The sequence below is a fragment of the Balaenoptera musculus genome, chromosome 16 (assembly GCF_009873245.2).
Source record: "Balaenoptera musculus isolate JJ_BM4_2016_0621 chromosome 16, mBalMus1.pri.v3, whole genome shotgun sequence".
Lineage (NCBI taxonomy): Eukaryota > Metazoa > Chordata > Mammalia > Artiodactyla > Balaenopteridae > Balaenoptera > Balaenoptera musculus.
This window is the reverse complement of record NC_045800.1, coordinates 141,036-154,866: the sequence shown is the minus strand read 5'-3', so window position 1 is coordinate 154,866 and position 13,831 is coordinate 141,036.

The window sequence follows — 13,831 nt, the reverse complement described above, 5'->3', positions numbered from 1 at the left end:
GCCAGGGGTTTGCAGGGCTGGGGGTGGGGTGGGAGGGTTCATCCCCACTTTTGGTGTCCCCACATGACTCTCTTTGAACCGGCCTGAGGTCTTTATCCTGTGTTTTCTGAACATCAAAGTGGCCTTTGGGGGATGGTGGACTCGGTCCACTCAGAGCCTTTCAAGGGCCGCGCAGTTGGGGACTTTTGTGCCAGGACGCCCAGGAGTCGGGTGTCTGACGATGGGCGAGCGGCAGGGAGGTGTGGCGGGCGGGGGCGGAGCCGGGGAGTGCTCCCCACTGGTGGGCGAGGGGCTCCTGGGGCCTCAGCTCCTCTCCAGCCCCTCCCCCACTCTGCGAGGTCGGGGTCTGTCCAGCAGGACCAGGGGGCGCGCTGGAGGTGGAGGGTGTTTCCTGCCGGCAGGTGTACTTCTTGGGCGACCCTCAGCCGGTTCCTCCTACATTTACCTTCCCTGCGCCGGGGCTGAGCTGGCGGCTGCTCCTGGCTTACCGCGAAGGGCCTCGGAGACCCCCACTGATAGCGCCCGGTGCCCAGCCCCGTGGGGAGGGGCTGCAGGAGGGCTCAGAGCTGGTGGGGGGTGCAGAAGGCACTGAGGACTGTGCCCCAGTCCCTGGCGATGTGAGACCCGTCAGCGATGCGGCAGAAGAGGCTGGGCCTGAGAAGGGGCTGCAGAACCGGGGTTGGTGGGCCAGCTTGGACACAGGGCATCAGGGCTGGGGGCTCCAGGAGCCCATGCCCTGCTGTCTATGCCGTGCAACTTGGTGGCAGGTGTTGGGGGCACCCGGAAGGTGCTGCCCTCGTAGCAGCCCCAGGCCCTTTGCCTCAAGACCAAGGTCACTGCCAACCCACCCTACTCCTCCCCTCGCAGAGGGTCTCCAGGGAGGGTCTAGGGGAAGTGCCGCATCTCACTGGGTCCTGCTGCCTCAGGGCGCAGGTGGCTTTTACGGGGCTCATTAGAGGCCTTGCCCCCCAGCCCTGTCTTCTGGAGGACGCTAACTGCGAATTCTCACCGCAGCGGGACTCTCAGGGTCTATGGCGGGACTGTGAGGAGGGATATGATGTAAGGGGGCGGGGGCGTCCCGCCTTCCTCACAGAACGTAGAGGCTGGCCTGTTACCTGCCCTCCAGGTGCCCTGGCCCTGGTGACGCCTGAGACCAACTCCCAGTCCCAAGGCCCTTCCCTGAGGTCCAAAGGGGAGGGGCTGCTACCCGAGAGCATTCGTTTTATTTCCTCTCCATGCAGAGCATTTATTTATTCGTTTGTATAAAATAAGGTAAGGGACTCTTGTAAACCTGCTCTCCACTCAAGACCTACACAGTGGCTAATAAGTGACCTTAGTTCCTCCCCTCTGCCACCCCTCCTTCCCTCTCAGAGGGGCCACTCGCAGGGGTTCCCCTGCTGCCTAAAGCATTTTAATTATAGATAACACACTGCTTAGTTTTGCTCGTATTCAAACGTCATAACAAAGGGTGTCATGCTACATGCTGTCTTCTGGGTCTTGCTTTTTTTGTTGCTAAGATTCTTCCTCTTTTTGGTAGCTGTACTGCATTCATTCTGACACCTGTGCAGTAACATTCTATCGTGTCTGCCTCATGATTCGTGAATTTGTTCTTTGTGCACAGCTCCTGAGCGCTGGGTGCCAGTGTTTCTCTTGCAGCTACCCCTACGAATGCGAGTGCTGGGGCTGAACTTCACATGCAACTGCAAGAAAATGCCAAGTTCTTTCCTCAAAGTGGCTGTAGTGATTACACTCCTACCATTGAACTACATCCTCTCCAACAGATGGTGTGGTGGATTTCCTAATATTTGCCAATTTAGAGGGTAAAAATAGCATCTCACTGTGAATTGTCTTTCCCTGCTTCTCTTGATACGGTTAGTGTCAGTTAGTGTTTCTGCTTCTGTGAGATGCCTCTGTGTGTGTGTGTGTGTGTGTCTTTTGCCCGTTTCTCTCCATGGTGCCACCTTTTACTTATTGATTTGCAGGAGTTCTCTTCATATCCTTTTCTAAATTTCTTTATTGAGGTGTAATTTACACAGAGAAGTGCACAGACCTTAAGTGTTAAGTTTGATGAGTTTTGACGAATGCACACATGCATGGAACCTGCACCTCATCAAGATACAAACTTCCTTCATGCCAGAAGCATTCCCCTTCCCAGTTAACCCTTAATCCCCCACTTCGAGGCAACCACTGTTCTGATTCTTTTCTTCATAGATTAATTCTGTTTTTTTCTAGAATGTAAGAGAAACGGAACCACCCAATATTCCCTCTTTTGTCTCTGGCTTCTGTCAGCATGTTTTTGAGGTATGTCCAGGGTGTCTGTGCCCGTTCCATTATATAGATAGACCATGGTTGTCTGGAAGAGTGTTATTTAATTTCCAAATATTTGGAGATTTTCTGGAGATATTTCTCCAGGTATTTTAATTTCATTGTAATCAGAGAGCATACTTTGCATAATTTTGAATCTTTTAGAGTTTGAGATTTATTTTATGCTCTAGAATATGGGCCTGTATTGGTAAGTGATCTGTGTTCATGGGTCTATTTCTGGATTCTGTTCTGTTCCATTTGTCTCTAAGTTTGTCCTCTCTCTGATACTGCACTGCCTTGATTACGACAGCTTTATAGGCTTGAAACCAGCTGGTGTGAGTGCTCTGACTGTTCTTGTTCTTCACAGTAGCTTTGACTCTTTTAGTTCCTTAGCTTTTCCATAAATTTTAGATTCAGCTACTTGATTTCCATGAAAAAAATTCTGTTGTAATTTTTACTGGAATTGCATTGAATCTAGATCAGTTTGGGGAGAATGAACATCTTTACAATATTGAATCTTCCAATCCATGAACATCGTCTATCTCTTCATTTTTTGGTTCATCTTTGATTCACTTCATTAGTGTTTTTAAATTTTTACCATGTTTTGCAAATATCTTTCCCCAGTTTATAGCTTTTCTCAGTTCCTTTAAGATGTCTTTTGATGAACAGAAGTTCTTAATTTTTCAGTTATTTTAGAACAGTTTTAGATTTACAGAAAAGTTGCAAATTTAGTACAGACAGTTCCCATACACCCCATACCCAATTTCCCCTAATGCTAATATCTTACATTAGTGTGGGGTACGTTTGTTACAATTCATGAACCAATATTGATACATTATTATCAACTAAAGTCCATACTTTAGTTGGATTTCCTTAGTTTTTTTTTTAACAACTTTATTGGAGTATAATTGCTTTACAATGGTGTGTTAGTTTCTGCTTTATAACAAAGTGAATCAGCTATACATATACATATATCCCCATATCTCCTCCCTCTTGCGTCTCCCTCCCACCCTCCCTATCCCACCCCTCTAGGTGGTCACAAAGGACCGAGCTGATCTCCCTGTGCTATGTGGCTGCTTCCCACTAGCTATTTATTTTACACTTGGTAGTATTTATAAGTACATGCCACTCTCTCACTTCGTCCCAGTTTACCCTTCCCCCTCCCCATGTCCTCAAGTCTATTCCCTACATCTGCGTCTTTATTCCTGTCCTGCCCCTAGGTTCTTCAGAACCATTTTTTTTTTATATTCCATATATATGTGTTAGCATACGGTATTTGTTTTTCTCTTTCTGACTTACTTCACTCTGTATGACAGGCTCTAAGTCCATCCACCTCACTACAAATAACTCAGTTTTGTTTCTTTTTATGGTTGAGTAATATTCCACTGTATATATGTGCCACATCTTGTTTATCCAATCATCTGTTGATGGACATTTAGGTTGCTTCCATGACCTGGCTATTGTAAATCGTGCTGCAATGAACATTGGGGCACATGTGTCTTTTTGAATTATGGTTTTCTCTGGGTATATGCCCAGTAGTGGGATTGCTGGCTCGTATGGTAATTCTTTTTTTTTTTTTTAACATCTTTATTGGAGTATAATTGCTTTACAATGGTGTGTTAGTTTCTGCTTTATAACAAAGTGAATCAGTTATACATATACATATGTTCCCATATCTCTTCCCTCTTGCGTCTCCCTCCCTTCCACCCTCCCTATCCCACCCCTCTAGGTGGTCACAAAGCACCGAGCTGATCTCCCTATGCTATGCGGCTGCTTCCCACTAGCTATCTATTTTACGTTTGGTGGTGTATATATGTCCATGCCACTCTCTCCCTTTGTCCCAGCTTACCCTTCCCCCTCCCCATATCCTCAAGTCTATTCTCTAGTAGGTCTGTGTCTTTATTCCCGTCTTGCCCCTAGGTTCTTCATGACCTTTTTTTTTTTCTTTCTTAGATTCCATATATATGTGTTAGCATACAGTATTTGTTTTTCTCTTTCTGACTTACTTCACTCTGTATGACAGACTCTAGGTCCATCCACCTCACTACAAATAAGTCAATTTCGTTTCTTTTTATGGCTGAGTAATATTCCACTGTATATATGTGCCACATCTTCTTTATCCATTCATCTGATGATGGACACTTAGGTTGCTTCCATGTCCTGGCTATTGTAAATAGAGCTGCAATGAACATTTTGGTACATGACTCTTTTTGAATTATGGTTTTCTCAGGGTATATGCCCAGTAGTGGGATTGCTGGGTTGTTTGGTAGTTCTATTTTTAGTTTTTTAAGGAAACTCCATACTGTTCTCCATAGTGGCTGTATCAATTTACATTCCCACCAACACTGCAAGAATGTTCCCTTTTCTCCACACCCTCTCCAGCATTTATTGTTTGTAGATTTTTTGATGATGGCCATTCTGACCGGTGTGAGGTGATATCTCATTGTAGTTTTGATTTGCATTTCTCTAATGATTAAAGATGTTGAGCATTCGTTCATGTTTGTTGGCAATCTGTATATCTTCTTTGGAGAAATGTCTATTTAGGTCTTCTGCCCATTTTTAGATTGGGTTGTTTGTTTTTTTGATGTTGAGCTGCATGAGCTGCTTGTAAATTTTGGAGATTAATCCTTTGTCAGTTGCTTCATTTGCAAATATTTTCTCCCATTCTGAGGGTTGTCTTTTGGTCTTGTTTATGGTTTCCTTTGCTGTGCAAAAGCTTTTAAGCTTTTGTTTATTTTTGTTTTTATTTCCATTTCTCTAGGAGGTGGGTCAAAAAGGATCTTGCTGTGATTTATGTCATAGAGTGTTCTGCCTATGTTTTCCTCTAAGAGTTTGATAGTGTCTGGCCTTACATTTAGGTCTTTAATCCATTTTGAGTTTATTTTTGTGTATGGTGTTAGGGAGTGTTCTAATTTCATTCTTTTACATGTAGCTGTCCAGTTTTCCCAGCACTGCTTATTGAAGAGACTGTCTTTTCTCCATTGTATATCCTTGTCTCCTTTGTCATAGATTAGTTGACCATAGGAGCATGGGTTTATCTTTGGGCTTTCTATCCTGTTCCATAGATCTATATTTCTGTTTTTGTGCCAGTACCATATTGCCTTGATTACTATAGTTTTGTAGTATAGTCTGAAGTCAGGGAGTCTGATTCCTCCAGCTCCATTTTTTTCCCTCAAAATTGCTTTGGCTATTCAGGGTCTTTTTTGTCTCCATACAAATTTTAAGATTTTTTGTTCCAGTTCTGTAAAAAATGCCATTGGTGATTTGATAGGGATTGCATTGAATCTGTAGCTTGCTTTGGGTAGTATAGTCATTTTCACAATATTGATTCTTCCAATCCAAGAACATGGTATATCTCTCCATCTGTTTCTGTCATCTTTGATTTCTTTCATCAGTGTCTTATAGTTTTCTGAGTACAGGTCTTTGTCTCCTTAGGTAGGTTTATTCCTAGGTATTTTATCCTTTTTTTTTTTTAAACATCTTTATTGGAGTATAATTGCTTTACAATGGTGTGTTAGTTAGTGCTATATAACAAAGTGAATCAGCTATACATCTACATATATCCCCATATCTCCTCCCTCTTGCGTCTCCCTCCCACTCTCCCTATCCCACCCCTCTAGGTGGTCACAAAGCACTGAGCTGATCTCCCTGTGCTATGTGGCTGCTTTTGGATTTGTTTTTGTAGGTCCTTTCCTTCTCTTGTGTTTCCCACTTAGAGAAGTTCTTTTTAGCATTCATTGTAGAGCTGGTTTGGTGGTGCTGAATTCTCTTAGCTTTTGCTTGTCTATGAAACTTCTGGTTTCTCTGTCGAATCTGAATGAGATCCTTGCCGGGTAGAGTAATCTTGGTTGTAGATTCTTCCCTTTCATCACTTTAAATATATCATGCCACTCCCTTCTGGCTTGTAGAGTGTCTGCTGAGAAATCAGCTGTTAACCTTATGGGAGTTCCCTTGTATGTTATTTCTTGTTTTTCCCTTGTTGCTTTTAATAATTTTTCTTTGTCTTTAATTTTTATCAATTTGATTACTATGTGTCTCAGTGTGTTTCTCTTTGGGTTTATCCTGCCTGGGACTCTCTGTGCTTCCTGGACTTGGGTGGCTGTTTCCTTTCCCATGTTAGGGAATTTTTTGACTATAATCTCTCCCAATATTTTCTTGGGTCCTTTCTCTCTCTTTTCTCCTTCTTGGACCCCTGTAATGCAAATGTTGGTGCGTTTAATGTTGTCCCAGAGGTCTCTTAGGCTGTCTTCATTTCTTTTCATTCTTTTTTCTTTATTCTATTCTGCGGCAGTGAATTCCACCAAGTCACTTATTGTTCTTCTGCCTCAGTTATTCTGCTATTGATTCCTTCTAGTGTACTTTTCATTTCAATTATTGTATTGTTCATCTCTGTTTGTTCTTTAATTCTTCTAGGTCTTTGTTAAACATTTCTTGCATCTTCTCGGTCTTTGCCTCCATTCTTTTTCTGAGGTCCTGGATCATCTTCACTGTCATTATTCTGAATTCTTTTTCTGGAAGGTTGCCTATCTCCACTTCATTTAGTTATTTTTCTGGGGTTTTATCTTTTTCCTTCATCTGGTACATAGTCCTCTGCCTTTTCATTTTGTCTATCTTTCTGTGAATGTGGTTTTCATTCCACAGGCTGCAGGATTGTAGTTCTTGTTGTTTCTGCTGTCTGCCCTCTGGTAGATGAGGCTATCTAAGAGGCTTGTGCAAGCTTTCTGATGGGAGGGACTGTTTTCACTTTCTTGATAGTGTTCTTTGATGCACAAAAGTTTTTGATTTTTATGAATTCCAATTCATCTATTTTTTTTTCTTTTGTTGCTCTTACTTTTGGTGTTTTATCTAAGAATCCTTTGCCAAATCCAAGGTCATAAAGATTTACTCACATGTTTTCTTTTAAGAGTTTTATGGTTTTAACACATATTTTCATTGTTGATCCATTTTGAGTTAATTTTTATATCTTGTGAGAGGTGGGGGTCCGACTCCATTCTTCTGAAGATGGAGATCCCATTTGTTGAAGAGACTATTCTTTTCCCATTGAATGGTCTTGGTACCCTTGTCAAAAATCGACTGACCATAGACGTATGGGTTTACTTCTTGACTATCAAGTCTATTCTGTTGGTCTATACATCTATCCTTATGCAAGCCCACACTGTTTTGGCTACTATAGCTTTGTAAGGTTTGAAATCAGGAAGTGTGAGTCATAAGACTTTGTTCTTTTTCAAGACTGTTTTGGCTATTCGGGGCTATTCCGTATTAGTTTGAGAACCAGGTTTTCCGGTTTTGCAAAAAAGGCCATTAGAATTTTGATAGGGATTGCATTGAGTCAGTAGATCATTTGGAGTAGTATTGCCATGTTAACAATATTAAGTCATCTAATCCATGAGCATGGGATGTCTTTCCTCTTATTTATGCTTTCATTAATTTTTTTCCACACTGTTTTGTAGTCTTCAGTGTACAGTCTTCTTTCGCCTCCTTGGTTAAATTTATTTCTAGATATTTTATTCTTTTGGATGCTATCATAAATGCAATTGTTTTCTTATTTTCCATTTTGAATTGTTCATTGCTATTTCAGAAACACAGCTGATTCTGTGTGTTGATTTTGTATTCTGAAACTTTGCTGAATTCATTTATTAATCCTAGTAAGTTTTTGGGTATAGATTCTTTGGGGTTTTCTAATAAAGGATCATGCCATCTGGGAACAGAGGTACTTTTAGTTCTTCCTTCCAGGTTGGGTGCTTTATTTCCTTGCCATTTTACTCTGGCTGGAGCTTACAGCACAGTGCTGAACTGCAGTGTGAAGGCCAGCATCCTCACCTTGCCCTGCTCTTAGCAGTGTTTTACCATCAATGATGATGTCAACCGTTGGTTTTTCACAAGTGCTCTTTATCATGTTGACAAAGTTCTTTTCTATACCTAGTTTCCTGAGTATTTTTTATCATGAAAAGATGGTGAATTTTGTCAGATGGTTTTCCTGTGTTGAGTAGATTATGTGTCCTTACATTCTATTGATGTGGTGTAAATATTGATTTTTGTATGTTGAATCACCCTTGCGTTTCTGGGATAAATCCTGCTGGTCATGGTGTATAACCTTTTTAATGTGCTATTGGATTTGTTCTTGTGTATTTTGTTGAGGATTTTGCATCTGTATTTGTAGGTGTTAGGGTGTTGTTTTCTTGTGGTGTGTTTTTGTCTGACCTTCTTATCAGGTCATGCTGGCCTCATAGAACACATTAGGAAGTGTCCCCCCTTCTGTTTTTTGGAAGATTTTGAGAAGGATTGATGTTGATTCTTCTTTAGTTGTCTGGTAGAATTAGTGAAGCCATCTATCTGGTCCTGGGCTTTTCTCTGCTGGGAGGAATTGAATTACTGATTCAATTTCTTTACTTATTGTAGGTCTGTTCAGATTTTCTATTTCTTCTTGGGTCAGTGTTTGCACTTGTGTGTCTAGGAAATTGTTCCTCTCATCTAGGTCCTCTAATCTGGCATACCACTGTTCATAGTACTCCCTTGTTTATTTCTGTAAGGTCAGGAGTGATGTCCCCACTTTCAGTTCTGGTTGAGTTAGTTGCATCTCTCTTTTTCCCTTAGTCAGTGTAGCTAAAGGTTTGTCAACTTTGTTGATCTTCTCAAAGAACCAACTTTTGGTTTTGTTGATTCTCTCTATTGTTTTCTGTTCTCTATTTCACGTGTCTACTCGAGTTTCATTATTTTCTCCTTTTCACTGGCTTTGAGTTAGGTTTGCTCTTCTTCTTCTGGTTCCTTACTGTGTTTTAATTTTATTGGTTTGAGATTTTTCTTCTTTTAAAACTGTAGGTGCTTATACCTATATATTTCCCTTTAGGCACACTGCTTCTTCTATGTTGTGTTTTCATTTTCAAAGACTTCCATCTTTCACAAAATTTTATATCTGGAGTTTATTACTGTGAATAGTTTGAAGTAGGCACTCACCCCACATCAATTTTCCAATATTTGAACAGTGCTTTCTGTTCTCTGCTATCTGCTCAGCTGCTTCTCTTCTGTGTCAGCATTCTCTAAATGGTTGACTGTGTTTCCCAAGTTCCATTGTAAAATTGTACTTCTGAACAAGTGTTTAAGAAGTGGATGCCCTTTACGCCCAGGCATATCTTTAGTACTAATTCTAATCAGTTTTTGTCTTGAGTCTTTCACTTCTTTGTAAAAGTTGTGATTTTCCAGGCTCAGGTTTCTCAGTGACATTCTTCACCATCTTCTCCACCAGCTGGAGCCTGCCTGACCCTAGGTTTTGTCTTCAATTCCCCGTTGTTCACAAAGGCGATGGGCCTCCCTCCTGCCCTTCTCCCTCTGTCCCTTCCTCCCCGTCCCTACCTGGAAGACGCAGGGGAGAGGCTGGGCTTGGGGAAGGGAAGCCCAGGACCACCCAGCCTGGAAGAAGCCTGGTCTGCTCACCTCCAGCCGTTGCTCGTTCAGCCACAAAGCATCTCGAGGGAGACGTCGGGCTTCAGGCAGCTGGAGGTCACAGAGTGAGGTTCAGACTCTTTGAGGTTCTCAGGCAGAAGATCAGCAGAGTAAGGTGGGCTGGGCCAGAGTTTGGTTCTGCCAGAACCAATCTCAGAAACTGAGGAGTAAGTGGGGTGTGGGACGACCATGGTCCTGGGTTCCCAGGTGTGCCCTGGGGCGAGATGGAAGCCTGGCCGTCCTGGGCCCTGGGGGAGATATGGGGGGCCCTGAAGTTGGGCTGGGAGGTGCTCTGTCTGCACTGGCTATCAGAGTCTCCAGCACCCTGGACAGCGTCACCCCCCCCCCAGACCACAGAGGATTTTCCTGGCAGGGCCCTGGGTTGCCAGGAGGGCAGATCACGGGAGAACTGATTCTTTAAGGTATGCACACCACACTCTCTGTCACACACAAACACTCACACATCTGACCCTGAGACTCAAGTACAGACGTGGAAACACAGTCATGACACACGGACACCATCTGCACAGTCAGGGACGGGCTGGACGAGACACAGTTATTGACAGACAGTCTTACAAACACACAGGCAGGTCTGCACCGTAAATTACTTCACTTAAAATGAATTTCCCTAAAACTAAACCAAAGCTGAAGCACATGCATACACAAACATACTACTCTGGATAGATTTGCTCACACTAGATTCATATCAGTTGCTCTAGTGATCAATATTCTTAATGACTCATAACCTAAAAGACACATTTAAAAACAAGTTACATATGGTTTCAGCACCCTTTGGGTTTAAAACTTATATCACGTGGTTCCCCCTATTTTGCATACTTCAGGGAATGTTCAGGGACTCTCCATTTCCATGGAGGAAGTGGTGGTCCAGTGGCTAAGACTCTGCACTCCCAACGCAGGGGGCCTGGGTTCGATTCCTGGTCAGGGAACTAGATCCCACAGGCCGCAACTAAGTTCGCATGCTGCAACTAAACGATACCGCATGCCACAACTAAGAGCTGGCACAGCCAAATAAATAAATATTAAAAAAAAAATAAAGTTCATGTATCTGGGAATATGTTCAATAGGCACAACAATATTTCTGGCATCTTTTTAATAGCCACTTTCCAGTTTTATCTACTCTTGAGCATTTCCAGGATGTGGGCACAGCTATTACATATAACCATCACCCTCTCCTGTGGCCCCAATCCCGCTGTGTCTGGCTTTGCCCTCCTGCTGCACACCCAGCAGTTACTCCTTTAAGAGAAGGACTGTGGATCTGACAGTGAGAACAGGAGGGCATGATGTGAATGACAGATATGTGGTTTTCTCGAGGCACTTTATCAAGATGTCACCAATGGAAAGAAATGCTGTGTTGCAGAAACTTTCAAAGGGCAGGTGGTGGCATCATTATTTTTGACCCAGGAATCCTTGTCACACGTGGCTTCACAGGAGATACATACAGAATATCACGTTTGCAATCAGACAAATTGGAAGCGGCCCAAACACCCGCCGATGGGATCCTGGTGGAGGGGCGCTCCCCTGGGTGGGGATGTGGACAGAGGCAAGTCGGTGGGCAGGGCTGGAAGCATGGCCTAGGATGATGTGAGCACCTCGGTGTTAAAACAAAACACATCCATGGAAAATGTTGAGCAAGTTTCTCACCAAAGGGTAACTTCTGGGGGGCAGTATAGCGGGACTTTCACTCTTTATATATTTCTGTGTGGTTCAAATTCCCTAAAAAGAGCATATAGTTATGTATCACTTTGAAAAATGGAACTAATGACCATGAAGTAGTATGGAATTGCAAAATACCAGTTATGACACGGAAGTACTTTTTGTTGCTGTAGGCCACTAGGTTGGGGTAGTTTCTTCCGCAGCCACAGGAAACTCATGCATGATCCGATTTCCTGTTCCTCAACTCAGGGCGCCAGAGGGAAGTGGGGCGTGTGGGGCGGGGTGGGGGCCCTGGGAGCCAGCTTTGTGCTTGCTTTGGGGCCTGGCAGTGGGGTGCGACCCTCCGGCCCTTTCCTGGTCTTCCCAGGCTCCCCTGTGGACCCCTTCTGCATCTGCAGGATGTCATCGGGTGGTTCTGGCGCCCCGGGGGCTGCATCTAGCCCAGAGGAGCTGCCCCCTCCCTTCCCTGGTGAACGCGGGGTTGCAGAGCCTCGGGCGGCTGCCCCTCCCGCCCCCACCTCAAGGCTGCTCCAGGACCCTCCCTGCCCCCCACTCCAGGGCTCCCACCAAAGCCGCTCTTGTATTGGCAGGCGCCTACCCCCCACAAAGGAGTGTCTGCACACTCTCCCTCTGGCCGCTCTTCCTTAACTCCCCCCCCCCCCATTATTACAGGTCACTAGAATGAAAACCCTACGCTTATGGGTCCTCCGCATCTTCCACACTTCCTACGTTCACTCCCGGGGCAGGGGCGGCTGGGAGAGACCAGGATCCCCATCACGGAGAAGAAGGGGCTGGTCCTCGGACCACAGGGGGGCCAGGCCTGCAGAGGACCTCGGGTACCCAGCTCAGCATCCGAGTCGGCCTTTCTGAGAACAACCCTCTGGGCCTTGTCACCTCCTGAGTGGTCTTGTCAGGGGGAAATTACGGATTTGAACTGCCCTTCTTTATCATAAGGAAATTATCAGAAATACAGAAAAAAGCTTTTGCTCAACGTATGTTTGCAAGGGCTTTAGTTATAATAGGAGGAATGGGAGATCCAGTTGTTAGACCTGGAGCAGTTGAGGGAAGTAACTTCAGTGAGCTTGCGAAGTCGTGGACCGTGCCTGGCGGAAGACGCTACGTAAGAGGGTGGGTCTTACGTCACACGCTCTCATCACACAAAGAGGAGGGGGGACTTTTAGAGGCAGCGGAGAAGTTTATGGTGATGGTTTCACGGATGGACAGGTATCTTCAAACTCATCAAGATGTGTACATTAAACATGCACAGCTTTCCTGTTTGTCAACCATATACCTCAATTAACAAAAAAAGGAACAAGGACTCAGCTGTGTCTGTGACGTGAGCCCTAAAAGTGGACAAGTGGGCACACATGACACGCCGCATCTTCACACTCATCTGTGCGTTGAAAAGCCTTCTTTCTGCACCTTCCAAATTCCTAGAGTGTTAGTAGATTTGGGAAAATAGAGCTTATTGAAGCAAACAGAAAGTGGCCCTCGTGTTTTCCCAGACAAGTGGCAGCACTGCGTGGGCACCAGTTGACAAGGCCACGCTCCCACCCCGGGGAGACCTGCCACCAACTTTTAATGAGCTCCCAATTAGGGGCCTGTGTGGTGGTGGCCCCGTGGTGGTGCTGGAGTCCCCGGGGCAGTGTGACACTTGAGGCCGAGCGTGGCCGTGGGGGTCGGTGGTCAGTGCACATCCTGGCTGCCAAGGCGCCCGTTGTCCCCAGGGCCCCGTCAGGACCCACTCGGGCTGGTGCCCACCTGCCAAGTGCTGACGGGGGAACAGGCTGGGGGTGGGGGCACACTCCCGCCACCTCCCAGGACCCCTGCCCATGGCAGCTGCATCCTTGCCACCGAGGCCTAAGCCTCGCGTGACTACCAGCGCGCAGCCCCGTCCGTGGTGGCCGTGCGCCCGACGCCATGCAGCCGAGGTGCGCCGCACACGTGTGCTCCGGAGCCCGGACGGTGGGTCCTCCCGCCTGGCTGACAGCTGCTCCTCCTTCCAGTCACAGCTTTCTCTTGTTCATTCTGGGATGGGGGTCCCCAGCTAAGGGAGCAGCCCCTAAGGGATCCCCACCTAAGGGGATCAGGCAGGAAACAGCCACCAGCTGGGCTCTTGCTGGAGCAGTTATTCCTGGAAGGCTTGGGCAGTGGTGGGGGTGGGAGCTGTCTGTGGTTTGCCTACCAACCTGTGGGGTGTCATCGCCCGTTTAAAGAGGGGAAACTGAGGCACGGAGCACCTGCCAAGAGCACCCAGTGTCCAGTGTGCTCTGCGAGGGGCTGGGTCCTGCAGCAGACGCAGTTGGCTGCGGGTGAGAAGCGGCTGCCAGGTGGAGCCCAAGGGCAGGAGGGGCCCCTCAGGATGCTGGGTGCTGCCTGGGATCACCCTCGGGCCCCTCCCCAGCTCCCAGGG